General features: G+C 34.8%; 1 pseudogene; it reads right to left on the bottom strand.

Annotated features, from left to right (window-relative positions):
* Positions 1 to 23932: 23932 nt before the first annotated feature.
* On the bottom strand, positions 23933 to 26797 carry LOC149551072 (uncharacterized; annotated as a pseudogene).

Below are 26797 nucleotides of genomic sequence, written 5' to 3' on the forward strand. Positions count from 1 at the left end.
GATTGTGGTAGGAGATTTCAACCCTGTTCTCGGTTTGGAGGAGAAGAGGGGTGGGCTGGCTTGCTTGGGTCCTTCTGAGCTTCTTCGACAAAATATTATTTTTTACATCTCTCTAATGTCAAACCTATCAATGGGCTCTTTACTTGGAACAATCAAAGGGTTGAAAATGATGCTATCTCATAACGCTTGGACGGGTTCCTTGTTTCTTGCTTTTGGAAATGTGGCTCTCTTTTTCTCTCTCTTCTGAAATTCTTGATTGGAGAGGTTCTGACCACTGGTCTATTAAGCTCACAGCTACTTATGTTGTTGTCCCCAAGAAGCCTCCCTTTAAGTTCCAGTTGATGTGGCTTTGAGACTCTTCTCTTCATGACTTAATGGCTCACTGGTGGAGACAGGGAGGCCCTTGCCTATGGCATTGCTATGTTCTCCTTCTCTAAAAAATTGCAATATGTTAAAAGGAAGTTGAAGCATTGGAATAGGAATTGTTTTGGTAATTTCGACGTTATGAAGAAGAGGGCTCAAGATCGTCTTGATGTTATTACTAGGCAGATTCGGGATATGGGTTTTTTTGAAGCTCTTGGCATAGCAGAATCTCGAGCTTCTACTGATTTAGCTAAGTGGGATCTTAGAGAAGATATTTATCGAAAAAAAAAGGCTCGAGTTGACTGGCTTCAGGAAGGGGACAAGAATACCACATTTTTCCATAAATTTGTGCAGGCTCGACATAAAAGGAGTTACATTTCTTCTCTTGTTAATTCTAATGGGACGTTTCTAACCTCTCAAGCTATATCCAGGGAAGTTATTTAGTTTTACTCTGCTCTCTTTTTAGATGATTTACCTCCAGTGGAGATTGAGGAGAATACAATCCTATCCTATATTCCCTTTTTTGTGACTAGGGAGATGAATGACTCTCTTATGAGGCCAAATAGTATGTCTGACTTGGAGGGGGTGGTCTTCAACTTGCGGAAAGGCAAAGTTTCGGGGCCTGATAGCTTCCTTGTTGAATTCTTTCAAGAATTTTGGGATATTATCAATCATGACCTTTTGGATGTGGTTCAGAAGTCCTGTTCTAACAAAGAAATGCTTTGGGCCTTGAATGCTACTTTCTTAGTCCTTATTCTGAAGAAGGAAGAGACTAATTAGCTGGATTTCTTTAGGTCCATTGCTCTTTGTAATGTGGTCTATAAAATCATTACTGAGCTCCTAGTAGAGAGGCTTAAAGTTTGGCTTCCCATGGTTATCTCTCAAGAACAAGGGGGTTTTGTGGCAGGAAAACAAATTTTGGATGGGGTGGTTATTGCTTCCGAAGCTATTCACTCTATGTGTACTTCCAGGGAATGTGCCATGTTCATTAAGCTTGATATGGCGAAGGCTTATGACAGAGTCAATTGAGATTTCTTGCAGAAAGTTCTTCTGGCATTTGGCTTTAGTCAAGAATGGGTTAGATGGGTTCTTAGTTGTGTTACTACTCCTTCCTTCTTGGTCCTTAATGGTGAACCGTCGGAGCTTTTTGGGGCATCTAGGGGTCTTGGCCAGGGAGATCCCCTCTCTCCTTATTTGTTTATCATTATGGCTAAGGGACTTGGTAGACTTATCAAGTTTCATGTCTCCCAAAATCTAATTCAAGAATGGCAATGGGGAAATGGTTTGTCCACTCTTTCCCACCTCTAGTTTGTTAATGATACAACCCTTGTTGGGAGAGCTCGGATTTGAGAAGCTAAAGCCTTTTGGCTCACCTTGGATACAATTAGTTTAAATAGTGAAATTGTCACTAACATTAGGTAGTAGCTTATGTCATAATAAATCAAGCCTATCTCTCTTGGACATTAGGGTTATATCAAGACAAATATTTAAGAGGACTCTAGCTCCGTCAGAGCTCTTGTTATAGTAAGGTTTTATAAGGTACACTTAATTATGGTATTTATTCATCTTGCATCAAGAATAAAATTCATTTGGATGTCAAAGTACTAATTTCTTTTGATTATGGTATTGATAAGAGATCCATCTCTAACAATGCCTTCAAATATAATATAGGTGTCATCATGGACATGGAGTGATCATGGTACTTTCACCTACAACTATTGAATGTGAAAGTGTGATAAATGTAACAAACGAAACAATATATCAATATATCTCAAGAGCTTATTGTGTGAACCTCATGTGGGTACTAATTAAGCTACCCACACGAGGTGCCTCATGTGAATTCTAATGAACTTCATGTTCGTGCTTATTGGATGAACCTCATGTGGGTACTAATTAAACTACCCACACGAGGTTCCTCAAGTGAGTTCTAATGAACTTCATGTTTGTACTAATTAAGGTACCACTTTATTATGTGATAGGAAAGTTGTATTTCTCTTATGATTATTTAAAACTCACATAATCACATAATAAACTCACATGGATGATCTTTCAAAATAATATTTTCAATTTTATTTTGTAAAAAATATTTCTATTTTTTATTTATATTATTAATTATCTAAGAGAATAAATTATTTTAAGAAACTATTAATATAAAAGTTTCCCTACTGCATGCAAGGAGTTTGTAAAATTAATTCAAATTATTTATTTGAGTGAAAACTTAAGATGCACAGATTGAGATATGCATTTTCCAATTGTTTTACGCAAGTATAATTAAATGTTAATAAACAACTAATCGAAATGAAATGATACGATTTTAATTGTGTATTTAAGATATATGATATATAGAAGGCTGATCCTAATTCATTATAATCTAAATTTCCTCATTTAATTGATATCTCTATATGTTAACAAATAACCCTTAGAAAAGAACTGCTTATTGATATCTCTATATTTAATGAAAGCTACCTTTTAGAAAAATAACTGATTACCAAATAGGAAGAAATATTGTCCAAAGAAGAAATCTTTTCGAGACAAAAGTCTCGAGAACGATGGTTAGGAGAGGGTGATCAGAACACTAAATTTTTTCATAACTCGACTCTTTATAATAGAGCTAAAAGTAAAATAGGAAGCATCAGGAATCATGAGGGCATCATAACTGACAAACCAATTGAAATTGCGGAAATTTTCAAAGAACATTTTCAAAAAACACTAAATAATTATGAAGCGTCTAATAGAGCAACTCGAACTAAATTTCTTGAGGTAATTCCCAAACTGGTCACTATGGAGGATAATAAAGCACTAAACAAACCAATAACTCTAGAAGAAGTTAGAGCGGTGGTCTTCAATATAATTGGTGTAAATAAGTATTTACTATTTACACTTACTTAAGTTTACTTAGGTTAATGCATTATTTTATTATTTATTTAGGTGTGACACTTAGGAGTTTGTGTACTCTCATGAGTTGTCATGTTGACAGCACAGAAGTATGCAACTCTATTTCAGCACATGGTGTCTACAACACTAGAGTTTGCATCATTCACTGAGTTGTCATGTAGGCAACAAAGTTATTTGCACTCTTAATTTAGCACATGTTGTCTACACCACTAATTTGCATGCTACACCATTGTAGGCTTATTCTCACATCATCACACTTCATTCTTAATGGAGAATAACCCATATCTGGTGGACATCTGCCTAGTTGCATGACTTATCATGATGCTGACTTCTATGCATTCTAGAAGCTATTCAAAGGCCTTTATATACAAGCACTCCTAGTGTACTCTAATATAGCATATATGGCATATTGAATGAATATATCGTCATTCTGATCATACTCTCTCTTTGGTCTACTATTGTGCTTGTGTTTGAGTTCCTTAGTCTTGGGTGAATTCTAGCCTAAGCTAAATTCTTACATGGTATCAAAGTTGAGGGAGATTCTCTACACACATTCGTTTGAGATCGTTCATGCTTCAGCACCTCGACCCGAATCTGGAGCATCCACAGAAATTGGGAATGTCTAGAGCCAAATCTGACCTCACCATTGTTTCTGGAACGTCAATTCAATGAAGATCAACTATAAATTTTCCTATACTAGGCTAAAGTTGATCGTGAGGCAAAAAAAATTGCAAATCAGCACCCGGAGGCCCTGATTTGCAATTCGGTTATGGTCATTTAATTGATCTGATTATTTAATTTTCAGATCTGCATTATTTTTATCTCTGCAATTTCTCTACATTTTTCAAATTTATATTTTCGAAAAATTATTCTGCTATTTTCCCCAGGCAGAGAAATTTTTTTTAGCAGAACCAGGCAGTGACACCCCGGCTCTACAATTTCGGAGATTATTTATTATTAATTGTAGGGATTATTTGAATATTAGCAAGCATATAATATCAATTTTTGGCCTCTGCAAATTCCAGCTATACAACACGAAAATTCAACATATATACCTCCATGACCAATTTCCACCGGTGGATCAAGCCTAGCCCTCATCCTCTTTATAATCCGTAGGCTTCTTTATTTACATACTCGCGGCACTGTCTTTTAAACAGTTCGCAGCCCTTTTCACCCACAAATGTGGGATATTTGTATATAAAATTTGGTTGTGTTGTGCAATCATTTTGGCCACCGTTTGGAGAATCCTGACATTCGCTTGATAATCTCCAATGAGTGCTGATTTAAATGCCAAAATCTTCGACGTATGCAAAGGAACCCAACCCACAAAAGGTTTTATCAGCACTCACTGCAAACTCTGGTGCTCGTGTTCTACAGTTTCTTGGCAAAAGCATACACAATGCCCACGCTGAATATTCCTACCATGCGTCATCATTGCCAGGAGCCAAGTGTTGCGACTGCAAGTGACACGTCATACGACAGCACCTGCGACAGTACAGTCAGTGCAGTGACCAATCAGCTCCCCGTTGACAAATAAACTTTTGCCACATGACATTGCCAACTCTGCCCAACTTTTGCCACATCACATATTGATCATACGCCATGTCAGGAACACATAGACTGCCACCTCAACTTATGGTCACTAGTAAATTTAGGCCTAAATTTTGATGCGAAAAGGTCAAAATTTTGACAAGAGTAGGTCGATAAGGCGACCAAGCTTGTTGTCGATCTTTTTTGGTCAATTTTTTGCCACATACATTCTACGTCAAAATTTTGACTTCATAAAGGTGGACTTATCGACGTGAATTTTGTCGATTTCCCTAGTCCAAGTTGAATTGTTATTTCCTCATTTGTGAGTGTCGTTGGTTAAAATTTTGACGTAAACCTACACCAATTTGGCGTCGAAATTGCGACAAAAACACCTTACTTTTCTACGTCGGTGCCATACAAGCGATGTCAAAGGCGACCAATTTGGTGTTGAAATTGCGACCAAAATGCCAATTCTTATTTGCATTTGTGTCGAAATTGAGACCAAGATATGTAGAAATTTCGACGAGCTATTCCAGTTATTTTAAAAGCTTTTCTCTCATACGAGCCTTCTAAACTGCACAAAACTTGATTCTAAAGCGTAATTGCTCGGTGCATGAGAGTCAAGGTATCGTGCACATTTCTACCTCCACACCATTGTTTTGTTCGTCACATGATTTATTTCATACAAAACAATGGGAAGGAGGAAGAAATGTGCACGATATCCTGAGTCTCCACCGAGCAATTATGCTTTACAACTTAAATTTTGTGCAGTTTAAAAGGCTCCTATGAGAGCAAAGCCTTTGCAATAATTGGCACAGTGCGTCTAAATTTTGGTTCCTGCAAGGAAGAATAAAATTAGGAAAGAATTATTTATGAGGAATGAAAGCCAATAATTTCATCTATTTTTCAAATAGATAAACGTGACAAAAAAACTTACAGTCCCAATCACATCATCATAAGAGCACATATATAACTATAACTATAACTATGTCTAAAACCAACATAATTTACAAATATCCACAATTCAAATATTATCCCTTGATGTTTTCTTTAATGCAAAGTTTTAAGTCAACTATGTTATCGCCCTAGATGTAATACCAAACTGTCATTAGGCTAAAGACTGCAACAAGATTTACGATTTACAAATGCAAGGAGAACTACCCAACCAAAGTAGAAAATGACATGAAAAGTTAACAATCTATCAATTAACAATCTAGATTGAACTGTACATTATAGAAACAAAAAATTGCCTTAAAATTGACACCTCACCAGTTGTTCATTTGCATCTGTAATGGCTTCAAAAAAGTTGAAAGCTTACGATTTGTCAAGAACACAAAAGGCACTCGTAGTTCAGTTGCATCAATAAAACTAAAGTAGTTCAGTTGCACGGTGAGGGCAAGAGACTGTCAATATCGATTGTGGAGTTGCAGATAGGTAAGCAATAAACATAAAAAGGTAGTACAAGATTTTAATAGCAATTGTGGCCTTCACAATTTTTCTTAGTAGTTTTGGGTCATTAAATTGGATAGAAAATTGATAGTAAAATGTGAAAGAGAACACACATAATGTCACATCAAAATAAGTTTGCATCCTATGAGTATGCATCAAAACTGAATTTTTACCTCCTCAATCTATCTATATCAATAAAGAAATAAGACGTTTTTGTAATACAAAATTCTTGAACCCTATTCCACTGTAATCTTTCAAACCTGCAAAATAAAACAAAAGCCATAATAACTAAAATAAAAGAATTTATTTCTAACAAACTATCACAGATACCTTAGGACATGATACAAGCTATTTCACAAGCAACACTTAACATTCCAATTTTTTTCTCGTTTACTAAAGTGATGATAAACTATATGCAAAGTAGAAATAGTGTAGCATAATAGATGATTAGTATCTACAATTTTTAATACTGAAAATTATAAAGAATTTAATACCCACAAGTATCGTTGCCTAAGAGAATGCAAACCAAGTTTATCATGATCTCTGCTTCATTCATTGCATTGGGAATATCCTACTTATTTGCAAACACCAGTAACACTACATCTCATAGTTCATCTTGCAAGAACAAGAAACTTAAATGATAAAAAAAATTCTACTGATAACATGAAAATAATTGTTAAAAGAATGAGGCCAATTTTACACATAATAACCAAAGTTGCCATGAGAAAGACATGAAATCTTCTTGATCCATTTTCCAATTGTGTTTATACAATCCTAAAAATTCACTTTGATAGTTCTGACTAATTATTGTTGGAAGGATTTTATTTGCTTCATCAAACGAGTGTATATTGTAGTCTTGGCTTCTTGTATTTTTCAAGATAGTATCATTACTCGTCTAGTATTGTTCAATCTGAAAGGATAATATTGATATGTCATTTTTCTATAACAGTCAAAACAAGGGGTTGTTGACCTTTACAAAAACAAGGGATGAAATCATAAACATAGGGCATCAACAACACAACAAAAAAAACCTCTTCCTATGCACTTGGACAAAAGTCTAAGCAACGCTATTGTTAGGATTGCAACAAAGGAAACCCCACTACAACCTGTCAACAAGGCCCAAGAGTGATTATTTAAGAGTCAACATTATCAATAGAATTTTGTTCAAAATAGAAGTGGGAGCAGTAACTTCAACAACATAGGTCACAAGGCTAGTGGGCATCGCACCTGAAATACGGTCTAACATCCAAAATTGTGACAAGAATAGAAGCGATAGAAGTCTAGTTCAGACCAATAGCATGAGAAGCATCAATATAATCAAAAAAAGTTTCTTCTTAATTAGAAAACAAGTCCTCAAAAGGAAAATCTAAAACATAATCAGAAGCTCTAATTGTCAAATGGTCATTTTTCATGGCCCTCCATCAAGTGACAACACCTATCCAACACAAAATGGCAATCATTAGGCATGTATCCTATAGAGATGCAATCTCTACAACAAAATAGAAAACCCTCATATTCAATGCTTCATCCATGGCCTCTCATCAACCATGATTGAAGTGGAGAGATCTCTATTTCAACTAGAATACAAACATAGAATAGCCCAAAATTGTACTAGATCCATCCAATTTTAGGAACTAGCAAAGGGAATTTCCAATGGCCTCGGGCAAAACAACTCACAAAAGTGAAATGAAGATGAGGAAGGAAAACCCAAACATAACTCACATAGGTATAGCTCAATGTCACCAAACATTAGGGACTTCAAAGAATTAGTCACCCAACAGTGTAAATCTTAGAGGCACTAGAGACTCTAAGAATTTATAGATCATACTTCTGCACTGATAAAAGTCCATGTTATCACCACAAAATAGGACAAACTTTGCATAAGACTTGATAGCCCAAGCATAGCTCCTTCAACCAAGATTTGACAGATAGTTATCTAGAGCATTCAGGGGGTCTAGAACCACCAATAAGAGCAAATATCCTAGCACCTAGAAGCCTAGCTTAGCACTACACCAGGAGAGTCAAACCCCAACAAAAACCATCCAATGGATCTCTTCTGATGGGGTGTGTTACGAGTATATTAAGTTCCCCTCTTTCTCCAGAGTGGAAAACATCATGGATTTTGAGTTTAGATCTACGTTATGTAATACTGCTTTACTCATGTTTAGAGATCCTTACAATATATTTAGAGATACTTATTATATCTACTCTATAATAAATGGCAGTGTAATAGCATACTAGCATCAGAGTTCATAACCCACATCAAAAGTGGTTAGTTAAACAAGAAGAAGCATCCAACATGGGACATGAGAAACAAATTCAATTTGATTTCTCCTCTATTATCAGAGGATCATAGTAAGGCACAACACAAATTCTCAAATATAAATAATAGTCAACTATCATTTTACTTAGATGCCTATGAAAATGTAGCACCGAAATACAATATAAATTGGAATTAGGAATTTGGTTGACAACCAAAATCAATTGAATTGAAATAAGAAACTTCACCAAAGAATCAACTAAATATGTAATTTTAAGCATATTTTGCTACTCAAAATGTTACGACTTCTTCCTTCTTGACCTTAAACTCGTGACATTTTCTAGTTTTACAGGGGGGAACACGATCTCTCCAACTATTAGTTCTAAATGGCCACCTTAGGTGCATAGAGTCTTTGAACTAGATAGATAAAATACACAACCATGCTGAAGACAATGGAAATAGAGGATAACATGGAAAATACCAAACAACAAGTTGGATGATGATGAAGACTATAGTGAAGGTAGAAGATCCTAGACATCATCAAATAATACCAAACTACCAAATGGAGTATACAAACTTGAAAAGATAAGACACACCTTACAACTAAATGAAACTCTAGAAGCTACCATCAAATGGCATGACATTGAATCATTACCAATAAATGAATACAACATAGAGAAGCTACTAGATATGGTATTTCTATTCATTTTTCAAACGAAAGAGTGTAGTAGGTATGCAACCAAAACTAAGGAAAGTGCAATTTCACATTGTTTGCCATGTTGATGTTGAGATACAGACCTGTGCAATCCAATCTCCCAAGGAATAGACAACACCACGTATCGCCATCTTTGCCAAAACAGGATTTATCATAAAGTGATGTTAGAATAGTTACTAAAATGGTCATAAATAATGTTGTTATAGTAAAAGAATACTTTAACTTAAGGAAAAAAATATACAATATTAAGACATGATATCGTGCTTTAAAAACTAAAAAGGTACCTGTAACGAAGAACTTCATTTCGACTTGCTAATTGGTTGTCACTATTAACTATAAGCTTATCTTTAAAGTTTGAGCTTCACTTGGTTTCGAGAATAGTTAAATATTCTCTACTTAACAGGGCCAACCACGTGAAGGTGGAAGCTCATTTTTAAAATATAACATTCAATCATTATAATCACATGATAACATTCATTAACACATAAAATTCATAAACACACAACATTCATAAATAATTCAAGAGTAAGTCATTCATGAATAATTCATTAACACAATATTCATTAACACCCAACATTAATGAATAATATTCATTAACACAATATTCATTAACAATATTCAAGAGTAAGTCATTCATGAATAATCATTTTTTTTTTTTTCTTTCTTGCCGTTTCTTTTTTTCATAAAATTTCTAAGAGGAATATCAATGTCCTCGTCATCCCCATTAACATTTAATAACATTCAATTCATCCATTTTTGAAATATAACATTCAATCATTATAATCACATGATAACATTCATTAACACATAAAATTCATAAACACACAACATTCGTGAATAATTCATTAACACACAACATTCAAGAGTAAGTCATTCATGAATAATTCATTAACACAATATTCATTAACACCCAACATTAATGAATAATATTCAATAACAATATTCATCAACACAATATTCAAGAGTAAGTCATTCATGAATAATCATATCTTTTTTGCTTTCTAGCCGTTTCTTCTTTTCATAAAATTTCTAAGAGGAATATCAATGTCCTCGTCATCCCCCTCCTCTACTGGTTCTAACACATGTCTCCTCCTCATCCGTTCAGGAACATCATGAGGTTGTTGCACCAAAGGGGGGTCCGCTGCAATAAAAAGTACTTCATAAGTTAAATTCACACCATTTTATATTAGTGAATTACGAATTTTTATTTAAGTAAAAGAACTATAAATCAAAAAATTAATTTAAAAGAACAAAACATAGATTTTCTTTACCTGAATGTGTGACATGATCTACCTGCTAATCAGTTTGAACATCCTCCGGCACTCGTTCAACAAAAAGGTTACACCAAGTTCAATTAAAGATGTTAAATTGTATTAATAATTATATAATTAGTGTTAAATAACAAATGAGCACCTCCATCGATAGTACAATGCACATCAGGGGCTTCATGATGCTGCGTATGATCTGTGTCACGATTAACAGGTTGCATTGCAATGTCATGCACATTATTATCAAATAAATTGTTGCTCAAGTATTCAATTTCTAATATATATTTTGGCATATTTACCTGTGCACATGATGCAGGAGACTGTTCGGTTGGGGCAATAGAAGTTTGTTGTAGGCATTCAGCCACCACTGCATAGCCTTGCTTGAAGGCAATTTTTTTGTGTTCTTTTGTGGCCTCCAGATTAAAATCAGTGCCCTACATTTTTTTATTAATTAACAAAATTATTTGCATTTTATAAATAATTTTTCTTTGCAATTCATTTATTGCTACTTACAACGTGTGCTTTGATTTTCGAATATCCCCTAGAGCCAAGTCTGTGCTGCCTAACATTTTTCAGCCTCACCTTTGTTCCCTTTGATGTGTCCTACAACCTATGAAAAGTTTGAAATATGTTAGATGATATAGATATAAAGATTAGTACTAAATAGTGGATTATTATATATTGGTATGAAGGTTTTAGCATAAAGTAGCATGTTCCACCAAAAATATGAAAAAAGAGAAGAAATTATAGCATCATACCTTTAATTGACATGTGTAATCATGTTATTTATCCATGGAGTTCATGCTATTTATCCATATTCTGACATGCCTCTCCATAAAATTACACATCAATTTTGATAGTCTATATTATCCATTGTCACACAAAGTAAACGATAAGCTAAAAGTTCAAACAGCTAGTAGATTTTATAGATCAAATTTTTTTTCCATCAAAGATAAGTCAATTTAGTTGAATGGGATGTGAACATATTTGGTAAATTGTGGGGGGGGGGTGCACTTCATGGAGGAACCACTGGTTCAAACTATAGTTTAGAGTCTATACGCTTAGTGGAAAGGCATGAGTTTGGTAGCATTACCTTGGTATCATTACCTGCTACTTCTTGATGTCCTGCAGAGTATCCATAGGTTCCACACTCAAAGTGTTTTTATCCCCAAGGCTACAACAGGTATAAACTTGAGGGCAAATGTCAGATTTCATATTGTTTTAGTAGCATTCCTTTTTAACCGTAGCTGAAAAGTAAGTATTTTTTTGTTTCCAATTTAAAAGACATCACCTTTGTGCATCAAGTACTTCTTTAGCCTCCACACTGCATGGAACTGATTTTATAAATGGTGGTTGTAACTGAAACAAAATCCCCACTGATTTGCTAAGATAACTAGCAACTAACAAGAACTACCTAGCATTGTTCCAATAGAAGACTCATGACTTAAGACTTGTCTTGATCTATGTTTATTTTGATTGCTTCTAGCAGTGGAGCACCATTCAGAATGTTTGAGAAGATCATAAATGTTACATCATAGTTTGGAGGATGTTTCGTATAGTCTACATCCACAACAAATGATTTCAAAGCTGGCAGTTGGATAGAAAAATGTTTAGATAAGCTTCAACTATTCTTAAAAGTCACACAGTAAAAGAAGAATTAAGGAGGATAGAAAAAAATTAAAAAGTCAACTTTAACACTTTTACTATAGAAATTACAAAGATTAGTATGTGATCATGTTTAAACCATTTGCTTTAATAATGCCACATAATTTTGATCCTATAAATAAGGTCTAAGAATTTAAGAAATAGTAAATTTCATAGAGTGGAAAGAAATAGTAGAAATTATCAGCATTATTTATAAGAATGAAATTTGGTTTAGAGTTTTCCAAAAAAAAAAATCATAACTTTAAATGCTTGCAAACAAATTTTTTCATGCAGATTAAAATAACATAAATGCTTACATTTGTAGGGGACACAGCCAATAATGGAGAATGCACGCACAACTCCTCCAAATAAGGAAAGCATTGTACAACTTTGACATTAGCAAAATCTTCATCATCAGAACAGGTGATTTTCCTGATTGATTTCACTTGTGCAAAATGTTTTAGAAGTTGAGTGTCAGTTTCCAAATAGAGACATTTAGGTAAACAGAAGCTCACCGTTATCTTACTAGGAAAACTGCAATCAATAATTCTAATGCTTTCTAAGAGTGGAAAATTCACATCCAGTGTCATATATATATCATTGACATGTCGGAGGGGTGATACAATCAAAAGATCAAAACTAAGTGCTAATCAGAGCACTATCAATATCTCAAGTCTCAAAATGATACATCAAATATACAATGAATCTCATGATCAATATAAAGATACAAAAGATAGCATGGACCTAACTACAGCCTTCCCCCTCATCACCAAGAGGAGGAGGAGTAACATCTGCACGTGCAGGAGGCACTACACCATTAGAAGCTCAAGCATAATCAAAGAACCTTGAGACATGTTGAGCTAGAGGTACTGCATTTTCATATACTACATAATAATGAGAAGCCTGAGAGGTATGATGACAGGTCTCATCTCGCTCTAACTCTATCTATCTCTTTAGCTCTATGATCTCAGACCATAGATCTACTATCTCACAGTTCCCCTTTTCTAGCTAGTCATGCATCTCTAACTATAACTTGCACCTGTAACTTGCCCACCTACCTCTGAGAAGTCTTCAATCTCTCCCTCACATGTCATAGAGAATCTTGAGTTTGTGCTAATACATCTCCTATGGGTGAAACCTGTGGAGGCTAATTTGGCATGTCATCATCCCCTCCTCCACCCACATCCTATTGTGGTGGCTCCTCTACCCTATGTCTACTGGCATCACCTCCTACTACACCCATGGTGCTCATCTCTTTGTGAGTTCTCATATGAGTATGCCTATGTGCCTATTCATTGTTGCTCGATCTAAGATCCAATCTAACAGTATGAGAAGGAATTGTCACAAGAACTACTAGTGGCCATTATAATGGTCTCTCCTCCCTCAAAGGATGTTCTTGTGGTTGTTGAACATCAGGGTGTGGTGTCTTACTAACTACCCCTATAGGATCAGTTATATGAGGAAATGAATGTGTGGCCAAATGCTCTATGTACTAGGGAGTGACACCATCATTCACTACATCTAGAAAGTAGTCCCACCTATAAATGGTAAGGCCACTAACATCTTCCATACATCTAATTGGGTCCAATCTAGGAGAACAACCTTTCTTTATGTCCTTGGTGAAGCAGGTGTAACTACAGTACTCCTATGATATATTGTATTGATAGTCGAACTGTCTCTAGACATGGGTTAGCGGAAATCTCTCTATCTTCAATGAAGAATGGCCATTTAGTGGCTAAGATACCAACATGAATCCTAGCTAAGAGAAGACATCATCTTATGGCTCTATGCCTAGCCATGGTCTATAGGTAACATACATCATGTCATCCAAATGAAGTCTCAAATAGTTTGTCTTACCTAGTGTAGGCTGGATCATCTCTCCACAATACCAATAAATATAAATCTACAAGGGTTGTTGTCAGTCCTCAAAGATAGGAACGTGATTCTTGTCATTAACTTGTGTTTCTGGCATTGAACGTGATGCTTATTACTTTTAGGAGACTGACCATTAGTAAAATTCTTGCAAAGTTTTTCAAAAAAATTGTACTTGTCATTACAATTACTGAATATCATTTATCACCTATACTGCTAACACATACAACTATGGTACATGTAGTTGAGCATTACTATATTTTCAAGACATAATATAGCTATATGTGAAGTTATAAGTGCACTATTTATATCTTATGTAGGATTTATGCCTAGATTGAGATATATACAGTTGTGTCAGCATTGAGATTGAGATTTACAATTGTGTCAGCATATGAATTTAGGATTTATAAGCAGTTGTGTCAGTTATATCTTATGTAGGATTTATGCCCAGATTGAGATTGAGATTTATAAGCAATTATGTCAGCATATGAATTACATACCTTTCATCAATAGATAGATTAAATTGAGCTAGTTGAAATTGTTGATACTGAAGTTGAACCCTAAATTTTCTCATTAATGTACTAGTAGTTAATACTATTGCATACTTTTTCAAATTTGTTGGTGTACTTTCTTTTGGATGTTCCCCTTTCTCCTTTGCATCCAAAATGAACTCGTTCCAGTCCCTCACTAAAACAAAGGGAGGACACTTGTACTTCGAGTTTAGGACGAGGCTTTTTCTATATGTGTCCCTCACAACCTTAAGATGTCTGGAAACTTTTTGTAACAATTTTTTATGATAAAAAATATTACTACCAAACTTATGCTCTATATCTTTGATGATCTCATCTTTTAATTTTTGATCTTGGTAGTTACACCTTTTAAGAAAAAACATAAAATTGTTAGATATAGCTAGTATAAGAAAAGACCCGAATGAAAGGAAAAATGTTGCACCAATTAATGATATGAAAAAAATAGTGGGATAAAATTAGTTCAGTTATGATGTTCCATCTTTTACGTATGGTGGGCCCGAATCTTCGTAGCGTGAGGTCATAAAGCCTCCTATAAAATGTATCGTTTCCTGCAAAAAATGTCATGGGATAATTAATAGTAAGAACCATTAAAATGAATCATGCAAAGAATACTTTTCATAGTGAATAACAAATACATAAAATGAGATACATTTCATCTTTTTAGTGATTTATTTCAGGGTTGGAGGATCAACTTGACCAAAATTGACCAAAAAAGAAGTTAGTATCTTCTACTGAAAGCATGAAATTGCAATGTACCGAATTACTAAACTAGAGAATTACTAGTATAGACAAAAGGTCATTGATAATTCAGATGATCCTACCAAACCCCTAATAAAAAAGGAATTCCAAAATAATTAAACAACTTGCACAATACGACATACTAAAGAAGGTCATGAGGCATCACTCCACATCAAAAGCCCTTGCATTCACCACTTCCTATCATGTTTACGTCTTGCAAGAAAATCCTTATTACAATATAAAAAATAATTATTTAAAGTACCTGGAATCTTAGGACATTTCAAAGGCATTGATTCATTATCGTCAATCAACAACAATGTCTGCATAGCTCTCGTGCTAGAAATACGGGTAGCTCCAGGAAATGACAGTGAATTATCACCAATACATGTGCTATGATCCGCATTTGGCAGTGTACCAGATGGTGCATCTCCTACCACAAAAAAAAAAATACACTATGTGATGCACCCAAGATTAAAGTACATATTAGCAACTCATAATTAACACAAAACCAAATATAGAAAAACAAGGATTTACCAGCTAGACATCCCCTTGTTGCCGACATTGCAGTCGGCAATTTCGTACGGGCGTCCGTCAACCTCGTAGGAGTCTCCTGCACTGGATGACTTGAACAATACATTGTTAGCAAAGACATTCTGAAATAATAAAAGTAAGAGTTAAGAAGTTTTGAATGTTCGAAATAAAAAATTCCTTTCTAACTTGTCAACTAAAAGATTATTTTACCAGTGGCATTCGAAGATCTGCTACTACCGGCCTCACCACATTGTCCTTGACCAAGTTGTGGATCAGTTGCCAAAGATTCCTATATAACAAGAATTTAGTAGTTAAATTTTCTTACAATTCTTTAAAAAATTTGCATCAATAAAGTATTTTTGAACATATTACATATTTTACTTCACAACATAAGATTATAAAATATAAATATTTATTGAACATTTTTTATAACTAAATATTCATTGGAGCTTACTTCATAACGACGAGCTTGCGCTCTCAAATCTAATAGCCTCTTCATCATCTCCTCGGATTCCATATTTGCCTCATCCAAAATTTTCATTGCTTCTAAATTAATTTTTTTTAAAAATTTCAACATTTTTATGAAATTGGGAGTTACAACAATATCCTCATCAGAAGGCATAGCTAGTGGCTCGGTACTTACTAATGTTGCTTTACCCTTATCCTGGACATCAAATTGTGAGAGGAATATCAATAAAACTATCATAAAAACTAAAAAATTGTAAATAAAATAACGTAATAATATAACATTTTTCAACTATCTAATTTGTACAATTTCAAAAAGGTTTACCCTCACTTAAGAAGGGGTGGGAGTAGCATCCTAGTGACCTCTATCATCTGTCGGATCCATATCGTCCTATCACAAAGATTAAACATAAAAAATTCAGCTAACTGAAAGCAGTAGACAGCAAAAAAAAACTTATTAACAAAATGATAAATAGTACTTACACCGTAAATAAAATAACATAATACTATAACATTTTTCAACTATCTAATTTGTACAATTTCAAAAAGGTTTACCCTCGCTAAAGAAGGGGTGGGAGTAGCATCCTGGTGACCTCTATCATCTGTTGGATCCATATCGTTCTGTCACAAAGATTAAACATAAAAAATTCGGCTAACTGAAAGCAATAGACAGCAAAAAAAAACTTATTAACAAAATGGTAAATAGTACTTACAGCCCTCATGATAGTAACTTTGTTTGTATCTATGTGATTTAAATGGTAATCGATTAGCAGTTCTTCCCCTACACTTATTGATTTTATTGCACAAACAAAAACTTCATTCCCCTCATGCGCCTCAAATATGCAATTGGGTTGCTTACTAGTTGAAGAAGGTCGCGTACTATTTATAAAACCTACAATATTACCTATTGCATTTGGTCTCCCATCAATGTACATAGCAAATATTTTACTTTGATCATTTTCTTTCCATTGTATATAATTAGCTAATACCCCATACCTATGCATACTTTTTTTATATCGAACAATTCACATCCAATTATTGTAATTGTAACATGGACCAACATACTTGAACAATTTGACAACTTTGTTGTAACATACCTTTATCCCATCCATGGAAAATAGGCCCAAACCATGTAATGAGGATGGAGCAATGCGATATATCCTCTCATTAACACAAAAATTTGTGTTAATTGGAGGTAGTTCATTGGGTACCCATTTTTTCTCAATGTGTGAGTACCGAAAGGGCACCTTGATGTCGCCTTTGATCTCATCATCATAAGAACATGACCCCCCATTAGCAAGAAAAAATTGCATGCGTTTATCAAATTTTCTTCTATTCTTTTGACCTCTAGTTGATCTCCCTATTTTAGTCGTACTACATGTAGATCTTTCATCTATTAGTTCCTTATTTCCCTCATTCGATGTAGATAGATCTGACAAGTACCTATTTGGTGGGTCCTGCAATCCATCAAATGGAAAGTGAAAGTGACAAATATAAAATGTAGTAAGTTGAAAGTGATTATACAATTATATTTCTATACGGACCTTCTTTGTCTATATATACATTATATGATTATATAATATGTCTATTTATAACATACGTGCTCAATGATAAACAAGAAGAATATAAGAAAATTATGTCTATTTATTGACTTATACCTGCTGATCCATGTCACTATGCACAATCCATGCCAAATGGGTCAAATTTCATGTAGTCAATTGACTGTTTGCAAAAAGGGTGACAAATAGACGCAATATAAACATTGGTAATTATAAATAACATATGTTGTAATCATTAGAAATGAACACAATAAATATGTAATCAAATTTCCTAAATATGTTAATCATTTACCTTAAGTTAGTTAAAAATTACATGATACACGTTTGCTACAAATAACTTAAAAGACAACATGAACAATAGGCAACATCGCAAACATGAACAAATTTCCCTTATATATGGAATGCAAGATCGTCAACAGAAAGGGTGACGATGTACTTGTAGTCAATTGACTGTTTGCAAAAAGGGTCATAATCAAACACAACATAAACATTAGTAACTATAAATAACATATGTTGTAATCATTAGAAATGAACACAATAAATATGTAATCAAATTTCTTGCATATGTTAATCATTTATCTTAAGTTAGCTAAAAATTACATGATACATGTATGCTACAAATAACTTAGAAGACAACATGAACAATATGCAACATCGTAAACATGAACAAATTTACCTTATATATGGAATGCAAGATCATCAATATAAGGGATGACGACGTTTGTAGTCATTGATTATCTTGTTCTTCTTCATTATCATCATCATCATCATCGTCATCATCACCATCATCATCGCCATCATCATCGCCATCATTGCCATCATCACCATCATCATCGCCATCATCATCGCCATCATCGCCATCATCACCATCGCCATCATCATCATCATCACCATCATCATCATCATCACCATCACCATCATCGTCATCACCATCATCTTGATCTTCATCATCTGCTTCTTCATCATCTTCAATATCTTCTTCTTCCATAACATTATACTTTATCGGCCTTCCTCTTACATCATGTCTAACAACAAATGACCAACCCTATTTATGTGGAACCTCTAAGTAAAACACTTGCTCACATTGGCTTGGAAGAACATAGGGCTCATCTCCAACTAGCTCAAACGACCTTGTATTGATCATTGTAAATCCATTATCATGTTGAATAACCGTTCTATCTGGATCATTTTGATTTAGTCGTAACCTGTACCATTTGACAACGAATAGAACTAATTTGAAGGTGTTAAATTCACACTCAATTATATCATCCAAGATGCCATAGTATTGATTTTGAGATTGTTGAGGATGTATGTCGTTTCTAGATGATATATTGGTGACCTTGAAAACTGCAATTATCCCATAATCACAAGTTTATTTTGTGTCATCCAACCTTTTTATGCGAAATTTGTGGCCATGATAGTACATAGCTTTGTGGTGCTTGACCTACAATTTTTGAAGTTTGTGTAAATTATTTGCATCGTGAGTTGATATGAAACATACGTCGAGTTATGATCATTAATAAATTTCTACGTACCTCTCCACCTCTTAAACCCTTTACTAGATCAACTACCATCGGCATAACATTGGAATCTCCATTATGATGAGCTTCTGTAACCAATGAAGCAACACCTCCCCATGTTAATGAGCAACCATTTTGTTGACATCGTTCAATCCATTCCATCATCCAATCAAGATTGTTCACAATATACAAATGTATTGCATCCCACTCTCGACCACCTGTTTCAAAAAAATACACCAATTAAAAATAACTTATATTGAAGATTTATAAGAATTGATTAACTACAATAACATCTTAGATTTACCTCTCACTTTCCTCGATCTACCTTTTCCCATCAAGTACTCCCCTTCGAATTTGTTAATTGAGTTGGGATCCCAAATACGATCTACATGGATCTTTGCTACAAACTTAGGAAGATATTCGCTAATGTACACCATGGTCTGGTATACCATATATCCCACCACCATAGAACCCTCGGGATGTGCTCTCTGTTGAACCAAGCCTTTCAAAAATTTCAAGTGCCTCTCAACCATCCACATTGACCTGATTGGTACAGGTCCACACAATTCAATCTCCTCAACTTGATGTATGAGGAAGTGTTCTTGTGCAATGGAAAAACTTGGAGGTGACACTTTTGCATTTCATACATCAGAAGAGGAATTTTCTCTTCCAATATTTTATATCTTCTTTATTGATTTCTTTAGATGACATCCACCTCATGTATTTTCCAAGATCATATATAACCTGTTTAACATTGTTGGTGAAGTGGCGTGGGAGAGATAGAGGTAGAACGTACTGCAATATTTGTAAAATGATTTTGTCAATATTTTATAAAAGAATGCAATTGAAACTACATGCAATATATAAATATATAGTGAATACAAAATAACATGAATTACCTTAACAAATGTATGTCAATCGTGTGTTTTCAACCTTGGCCCAAATTCACTTTTATTTGATATGACATTGTTTATGTTCACAGCAAATTTTGTGGGAAATCGTATTTTGTTATGACTTCTTTTATAGCATTGCTCTGCTGCTCTGACAATAACCAAGGGCACTTGTATCAATCTGGTCTCCATTGTTATTTGATTGAATGTCATTTTTCATTGCATGGTTGGATTCTTCAATGTCACTGCAAGTTTTGACAATTTGATCTTTGTCACGCCTTCCATCCAAGATTTTCCATAATGTCTCTGCTACATTCTTTCTAATATGCATAGGATCAAACAAATGCAAAATTGGGAGTTTCTCGTAGTACGACAACCTAGTAAATTGCGTAGGATAAATTTTTAGTCCTTTTGAAATTTGGTCATTGATGTCTTGACGACCTTCACAAGTATCAATCACATCATCAATAAACAAAACACAATATCGAAATATAAATTTGAAACAAAAACCATCAAATGGAATGACATTACCTGGATGATTTATTTTATTGTATGCCAACTTCCATAGGCGAGGTGTCATTCTTTGTGGCTTTGACGTAGTCTCTTCTAGACCATTGAAAAGATATTTTTCGATAATTCGGTACTTATGATTTCTGTGTAGAAAGTGTTTATTCTCATCAAACACCTGCTTTCTTAAACTTTTTGAATGAGGAGATTTCATGTTTGGACCAAAAATTGGACATGCAAATTTACCCTTTGTTTGAAGACCTACGAGATCGTGTATAATTGGATTAAATGTGTTAAATTTGACATACCAAAAAAGAGGTGTCAAGAAGAGAACATACCACAAAAATGTGTTAGCCCAGGGGCATCATGTATTTTCCATACAAGCATTGCATGAAATTGAAATTGTCTTTGTCCTATTGGTCTACAAATGCCATACATAGTAACCCCATTCCATTACACCACCAACTCGTCGATAAGGGGTTCAATATATATGTTGATATCTTTAACTTGGTACTTACATAGTTGAATGAGCAAAAACATTACATAATTATTTTGACCATTTGATGGATTAGCAATAATAAATTAATTTAGATGACCACTAAATCAAAAAATACCTAGAATAATCAGTGTCAGCATTATGTGCTCTCTCTTTATGGACAACCAAGGAGGTATGTTATTGTTGATAACAAAAACAGGCCACATTGAGTAAGTAGATCTCATCTCTCCATAAGGATTGACACCGTTTGCTGCCAATGAAAGCTTGAGATTACAAGGTTCTTCTTTAAAGTGTGGCCATTTTTCTTCTATTTCCCTAAATGCCGAACCATCTGCAGGCATTCGCATAATGTCATCTTGACTTCTATTGTGTGCATGGTAATCCATAAATTGTGCCACGCTATTGCACTTGAATAATCATTGCGGACGTGGAATAATGGGAATATGCCGAAGAACCTTGCGAGGCACCTTTTTTGTTAATCGATCTGATTGATATCTACTGATATGACAAGTAGGGCATTGTGTTGCAAATTCATGTTGTTTATGATATATAATATGATCGTTTGGACATGCATGTATTGTTTGATACTCCATTCCAATATCTTTCATGATGGCAAATAATTCTTAGTATGAGCGAGGTAGAATGTTTGATGGTGGTAACAAACACTCAACTATCAACCTACAACCAAAAAAATAATTTCTTAAGTTAAAGAATATTAATTGCTACACGAACCCAATGTTAATTGTAAGGGAACTACGAGTAAAATAATGAAAGAAGATGGCATACCTTAACATACGTGTCATTGCTACGTTGGATAAACCATTCATAACCTTCAAGTTCACCAATAGCAATACAACAGAAAGAAGAGTTATTTTGGAGCCTTCATATAGGGATTAGTGTGCCTTCTCAAGTAAAGGTACATCAAGCTCTGCATCATCATCATCATCATCATCATCATCATCATCATCATCTTGATCATCATGATCATCTGGATCATCGTGATCTTCATCATCCTAGTCTTCTTCCATGGTATCATTACCTTCTACTTCAATATTCACACCTCCATGTTCCCTCGTTTGGAAATCTGCATTCTCTAAATCGTCATGGTCCATAACATGAAACTCAGGGATGTTGACCTATATGAAAATGATGACCTTATATTAACCATGACCATGATTTCATCATCAAATCATGTCTTATGTAATTTATAAACTATTAAAATACATACCAATGGGCGATACTCATTTCCCCCTTCAATGTGACCATGTTGCCTACAATGTTGCTCAGTTGTTGTGATTAGATATCTTCGAGTATTTAAGCCCTTACACATTTTGCAAGGACAATAACATTTTCCATAACCTTTTCTTTTTAAGTTAGACCATAGTCTAGCAATTGTCTCCCTATTTTTTTGTGCGTTGATATCGTCAGACATGGTCTTTCTTGAATGGAATGACTTGTTTGTGGAAGAAGGATGATTTTTTTGCAACCTGCAGATGGAATAGTAAGAGGAAGACACATATAAAAAGGAGTTAGGTCTCTGAACCAAGTAGGAGTTAGGACATGCTGGAGTGGGTCAGCCCAAGATATTTTGGAATCTTGGTAAAGGGTATCTGGAAAGGTGAAAATAAACAAGTATTTTTACAGCTACAAAGGAGGAATCAAGAGGATTATAAATAATGAAGAAGAAACTTAAATCCATACAACTTCACCTCTATTTACAATTTGACCTTTCTGCAAGTGAAATATGACAATATAAAAAATTTCCAATCACATTTTCACTTTAAAAAGAACACCAAATATACCTTTGCTACAATATCTTCTTCAAATTCTTCGCTATCAGATTCTTCAGAACTGCAAGCTCCTATGCAGAAAAAAGATGAGATGTACTAAGTAATTTTTAATGGGCAATATTTAAACAAATCAACTATCAAAAAAACAATTTATGAAATTCAGTTGCTTTAGTATGTACTGAAGACTTGGCAAGATGTTCCCAAGTCTATCTATAGAATGCCTATCTGCATGGTTGTTTGCAAATAGTCTAGTATGGTGCCGCTTTTGAAAAACAAAAAATGTCACTGGGGCTGGTAATTTGGCTCAAGAGATGCACAAGCCTATTGACACCACATAACTTTTAGTTCATATAGCATTTAGCTATCTTCTTTAACAAAATCCAAACAAAATACAAACAAACTAATGAGCCGTGTCTATCTCAATTGAATAGCAAGTACTATAGTGACTATTAGAAAACTGACCTTGCAAATAGCATCCAGTTCATAAAGTATTAGGAAAGTGACCTTGCTGATTAGTTTAACATAGATTGGTGAACAGAAAATTCATAATAAAGATCTGATTTTTTCCACACTTGTTCAAACCATATAATGAAATGACAAAAAATGAATTGTATACGAGTCACTCCAAATCCTTATCTTTTAATACGCTTCCTAGATGATATTGCATTATATGTTTTGAACAAGATGTGGAAAAAAATCAAATGACATAGATATAAGCATTCTCACACCATGAGTGAAACAACAATTGCATAAAGCTTTATTGCAAAAAAATCGTCAATATTATTTACATTGTACATACTTGTTTATATAATGCTTCAATTCCTAAACTAAGAAACTATAGCTAGTGTTCTAACCATGCATAAAAATAAAATTACAGTGCAAATGTATAAAATTATATGCATAACTACTCCTATACTAGTTTATAACTACTATGGAAGCACAACACTGCAATCACAATACCAAATCCAACTCCATAACTTTATCCCAATCCCACTGCCCACCATCGACTCTCCACTATATCTTTGCTACTACCAACTATAGTCTTATTCCATTCTGCTTGATGCTCTCTGCAACCTGAACCACAACCCAGTGTCGTATTTTCAAGAGGAAACCCATGAAGGTTGGGGTTTCCTAAAAAGGAGGAAGCCTCAAATGTTGTGAATTGTTTTCCCTGTGGTATTAATCCTGACAACATGTTGTTTGAAAGATTCAATACTTCGAGGAAGGTTAGATTTGAAAATTTGAAAGGAATTTTTCCTAACAACTTGTTTTCTGAAAGATCTAGAGACTCCAAATGAGCCATGTTTGCCAAGGATTCAGGAATTGAACCACATAGCTGATTATTTGAGAAGTTGAGAGAAGTAAAACGTTGGAGGACTCCCAATGTTGGAGGAATATTGCTTGAGAGGTTGTTATGTGAGAGATCCATGAACTTATCTCCATAGATTATCTTCTCATATGTTTGAACCCTTCCTTTTATCCAAATTGTTACTTCATCCTCGAACTTTGATTCATAAGGAGAGTCTAGATGTAAATCAGTGACATAAGAGAAGGTAAGTCGTTCATCAATAATTTGAGATTGATTGACCATAGCATATAGATTACTTAGATCTTGAGGGAAACTTTCTGATAAACAATTACTCAATAAGTCTAGAATTTGGAGATTCTGCAACCTCATAAGTTGGGATGGAATTTTACCTTCAAAATTATTAGAGGTTAAGCTCAAAATTTTCAAATCTTTCAGCTTTTCAATCCAAACTGGAATTTTACCTGCAAATTTATTATTTCCCAAATCAAATATTTTGAGACCTGTGCAATTTGAAAGGGATAGAGGAATATTACCTTGAAACCTATTGCCATTGAAATTTAGTGCATGAAGAGCTGTGAGATTTCCCAACTCCTCTGGAATCTCCCCTTCCAAATCATTGTGAGCCAATTTTAAAACCACTAATTGAGAACACGACCTGATAGTTGCAGTGATCTTGCCTGTTAGCTTGTTATTTGACAAGTCCAAAATACCCACTCTATCTGAATTTGTGCAAGTAGAACTTGGAATTTCTCCAGAGAGGTTATTTCCTGACAATGACAGAAAGATCGATGCCCAAATATCTGATGGAGGTCTAATGTTTGGAATCGAGCCGTTAAACATATTATCTGACAAATCTAATAGGAATGAAATAAAATCTAGAGTAGCAAGTGTGCCATACAATCTATTCCCTTGCAAATCCACCACAGAAAATCGATGGGATATCTGCCAGGGTAGAGAACCTTCCAGATTGTTATCTGAAAGAATGAGCGTATCAAGATTAGGAAGATCCCACAACCATGAAGGAATATTTCCCACAATGTTGTTACTTGAAAGATCTAGTTCCTTCAATTGATATTGTTGGGACAAAAATGCAGGGAAAGCACCTTCTATATTGCAAGACCTCAATGCCAAGTACTCCAAATGGTCAAACTGTGGAATCCAACTTGCAGAAATAGTAATAGATAACTGATTTTCAGAAAGGTCCAATCCTCATAAGCAAGTCAGATTTTTGAGCATCTGAAATAAAATGTTGCCTCTTAATCTGTTGGAAGCAAGTGCCAACACTTTCAAACTGGCCATCTTCAAAAGAGAATTTGGAATTGTTCCTGACAGCTGGTTATCGCCCAGATGCAGCTCACTTAATGTTGAAAGCTCACATAGAGAGGGTGGAATCTAGCTAGTCAGATGATTATGGCTGAGTAACAATACTCTTAAACTTGCCAGCTTTGAATTGGAGTCTGGGATTCTTCCTGACAGCTAGTTGTTACTAAGGTCCAGATGTGCAAGGGATAACAAGCTGTCAAAAGAGGACGGCATAGTTCCCTCCAAATTATTATGGGATAGATCCATGGTCTCAAGTTTTGAATAGTTTGCAACAAAGTGGGGAAACTCTCCACTTAAATTGCAGCTAGAAAGAGATAGAGCAACAAGTGAGTTGGAATGGCCTAAAATGAAAGAAAGGTTTCCCTTCAAGTCATTATTACCACTAAGGTCAAGATTTCTCAATTTCGAATGGGGCATGAAATTGGAAGGGATGGAGCCATTTAGATTACTGTAGCTGAGATCAAGTGAAACCAACGAAGACACATTCTCAATCCAAGATGGTAGTTTGGACGGGAATGAATTCCATGATAAATGCAGATGGGACAAAGAGGTTAGATTTGATAGATCTAGAATATTACCTGACAGCCCACAACTAGATAGTTGAATCTGGGTGAGATTGTGAAGACCACTGAGGGCCTCACCCTAGCGCTTCGAGCCCATTGTTAGGTTCGCTTCATTCATTCCTAAGAATTCAAGGCTTCTCAGACCTCTAGCCCATACATCAAACTTACCACCCTTAAATTCCCAATTATATGAAAGATCTAGATGACGCAAGCTTGACATATTTCCCAACACTAGACGAACCTCACCGCCAAATCCAGCATTTGACAAGCTAAGAAATGAAAGCCTCTGCAGTTTTGAGAACTGTGGAGGAATAGAAATACCTTGAAAGTAATTCCAGCTGAAATCCAAGTGCTGCAGGTGCTGCAGATCAAACAGTGATGGATGAATTTCACCACTCAATTGATTGCTTAGATCAAGGGTAATCACATGCGATGTATGATAATCGCAGCCAACACCCTCCCACTGGCAACAATTCAATCCACGCCAAGAGGATAACTAACCCGAGGAAAGATAAAGGCCACCCTTGAAATCTAACAGAGAACTTCTCTCATCTTCAATACATGTTGTTGAAATTGACAT

This window comes from Cupressus sempervirens, chromosome 6 (genome assembly GCF_028749045.1).
Source record: "Cupressus sempervirens isolate cs-2001-9-10 chromosome 6, ASM2874904v1, whole genome shotgun sequence".
NCBI classification, from domain to species: domain Eukaryota; kingdom Viridiplantae; phylum Streptophyta; class Pinopsida; order Cupressales; family Cupressaceae; genus Cupressus; species Cupressus sempervirens.